Below are 3,211 nucleotides of genomic sequence, written 5' to 3'. Positions count from 1 at the left end.
ACACAAACTAAAAAATATTTCCCCATGCTAATTTCCCCCTACTGTTACTCACACCTTCCTGTCAACTGTTTGAAATGGGCCATCCGGATAATCACTACAAAAGTTTTTTTTTTCTCCTGCTGATGTTAGCCCACCTTAATTGATTTGTCTCATTAGAGCGGGTATGGCAACCCCCCATCTCTTCATGTTCTCTGTATATATATATATCTTCCTACTGTATTTTCCACTCCATGCATTTGATGAAGTGGGTTTTAGCCCACGAAAGCTTATGCCCAAATAAATTTGTTAGACTCTAGGTTCTTTAGGTAATCCTCCATAGGCACCTAAATGCCTTTAAAAATCTGGCCCTATTATATTTATAAGTGCCAAAGTCACTTTTGAAAATAAGACTTAGGTACTTAAATAACTTGATGGGGGTGATACTTTTACCCAATGGCAGTAAATGGAGGAGAATCTGTGTGCGCGTTGTGTGTTTGTGATGGGTTGGATCACAGAACCCCCCCTGGAAGCTGCCAACTGATGTACCAAGACTACCTCTGATCCTGTTTTCCCTGCCAGCTCAGGACTCCAGCACCCTGTCTTGCTGAGCCAGACACTCCCATCTGCTCCAACAAAGACCCAGGCTCTGAATTACTTGCCCCAAAGCTGCAGGTTTACCTGAAAACAGCTCACTGAAGTGTGTTTGTCTTTAACACTCAGATGCCCAACTTCCAATGGGGTCCAAACCCAAATAAATCTGTTTTACCCTCTATAAAGCTTATGCAGGGTAAACTCATAAATTGTTCACCCTCTATAACACTGACAGAGAGATATGCACTGTTGTTTTCTCCCCCAGGTATTAATACATACTCTGAGTTAATTAATAAGTAAAAAGTGTTTTTATTAAATACAGAAAGTAGGATTTAAGTGGCTCCAAGTAGTAACAGGCAGAACAAAGTAAGTCACCAAGCAAAATAAAATAAAATGCGCAAATCTATGTCTAATCAAACTGAATACAGATAATCTCACCAGTTCCAGAATGCTCCCTTTTACAGACTAATCTCCTTTTAGCCTAGGTCCAGCAACTCACACCCCTTGCAGTCTCTGTCCTGTGTTCCAATTTCTTTCAGTATCCTGGGGGGAGTGGGGGTGGAGAGGCTCTCTCTTTAGCCAGCTGAGGATAACATGGAGGGGTCTCCCAAGGGTTTAAATAATCTTTCTCTTCTGGGTATACACCCCTCCCTCCCCCTGTGTAGAATCCAGTCACAAAATGGAGATTTGGAATCACATGGGCAAGTCACATACACATGTATGACTCAGGACTTGCAAGTAGCAGCCATTACCCACATGCTATCTTGAACGTCCTCAGGTAGACTTCTTATGTGGATTGGAGTCTTCCAAGCTCTTTTGTCTGTTAAGTGCTTCTTGACTGAGCACTTAACTTGCACATTTCTTTCCCAAGAAGTGACTAAATGTTCTAACTAAGGCACTTAGAAATCAAGCAAGTGTACAGCCAATGTTCATAACATTCATAACTTCGAATACAAAAATGATACATGCATACAAACAGGATTAATACATTCAGTGGATCATAACCTTTACGGAGATATGTTACATGTCATATGTAGCACATTCTAAGCATATTTCTATAAAGCCTTATGGGAGGTACCGTCACAGTGTTTATATGAGAAGAAGACAGAGAATGTATTGCGAGACAATGTATAGCCAGGTCTACACTGGAAAAGTTTTATTAATATAGCAATACAAATAAATTTTCCTAATGTAAATGTACTAGTAGTTATGCTGGTATTGCTTACACTGGTTCTCTGAGAGAAACAAGCCACATCGCAGAAGCATTTTAAAGCTGGTTTAACCATATTTACACTAGGGATTTTACTGGTATAGAAATGTTGCAAAAAAAAAAAAAATCACACTTCCAGGCTGACATTGCTATGATGGTGAAAGTTTCTAGTGTAGATCTGGCTTATGTGTTTCTTTTTGTGAGATTACATTATGAGTGCAATGTACTGAGACTTTGCATTCAGTGTGTGTTTGCTAGTCAAGTGCACTGGTCACATGTGTTGTTGTCAGTGTACATGATTGTGAGTGTATACCTGAGTTGAAATCAATATGCATGTGATTTTTCTCTTTCTTGAGAACATACATGATGTGAATGCACAATATCATTGTAGAACAACTAGGCCAAGGCTCGTCCCTCCGCGGGGCCGTGGGTATCCCACTGCCTCACAACAGTTCAATATGAGCCCAGGCCCTGGGTCAGGGCAGGGCAGCAAACAGACAGTCAGGAGCTCAGGCCCTTAGGCAGGAGCTGAGCCAATAGTTCAGTATGAGCCCAGGCCCTAGGTCAGGGTGGGGCAGCAAACACACAGCCAGGAGATGAGGCTTCTGAGCGTCTGGTGCCAGGGGGAGACTGTCACCCATGAGTGGGCTGGTGGGGGGGATGCAGGCCCACTGGGTCCCAGCCCGAGACCCTAGCAGCGGCAGGAGATTCACTGCTGCGTCAGTGGGGATCCTGACTGCAACACATTGATGTGGGTTCTGGTTGAGCTGCAGTCAGACCAGAGTCAGCTGCCCCCGGGCTACTTCCGGACTCCCCCTCGTAGGGTACCTGAGTTAGGGTGGTGTCCTCAGAGGTTTCCAGCACCATCGGTTCCTCCGGGTAGCGGGCAAAGGGTAGGCTGGGCTGCTCCTCGGGGTAGCTTGCCAGGGGTAGGCTGGGTTGGCCTGGCCAGTCCTCGTATCAGCTGCAGCCTGCCAGCGTGTCCCAACCTGGAGCTAGGCCACAGGCATCTGGCCTCTCCAGCAGCTGGCTTCCAAGTGAGCTCTGCAGTTGCTCTTTTCTACTTCCTGTCCTGTGCCCTGCCCTCTGGGGGGCGGGCAGAGGACACCCTGGCTCGGCCCACATTGGTGCTAGGGGAGGCTCATTCCTCCGTGGGGTTGTGGGGGATCCCACCGCCTTGCTACAATCATGTGTTTATTACTGAAAAATATTGTGTAAATTTTGTGTGTGTCGTCAGTGCTTCTTCTGAAGTGCAAGTGTGCATTATTGTTGTTTGTGTGAATACACAATATTGTGTGTTTATTAGTGAAAAATATTGTGTGACTACATGTGTGTTGTGACTGTGGATTATTGTGCGTGTTTCTATATATACAGGGCTGTGTATTTATAGGCAGATATTATTTTGTGCATGTGTATGTTTGGAAATGAACA

The sequence above is a fragment of the Malaclemys terrapin genome, chromosome 13, assembly GCF_027887155.1.
Source record: "Malaclemys terrapin pileata isolate rMalTer1 chromosome 13, rMalTer1.hap1, whole genome shotgun sequence".
NCBI classification, from domain to species: Eukaryota; Metazoa; Chordata; order Testudines; family Emydidae; genus Malaclemys; species Malaclemys terrapin.
This window is presented reverse-complemented; position numbering follows the sequence as displayed.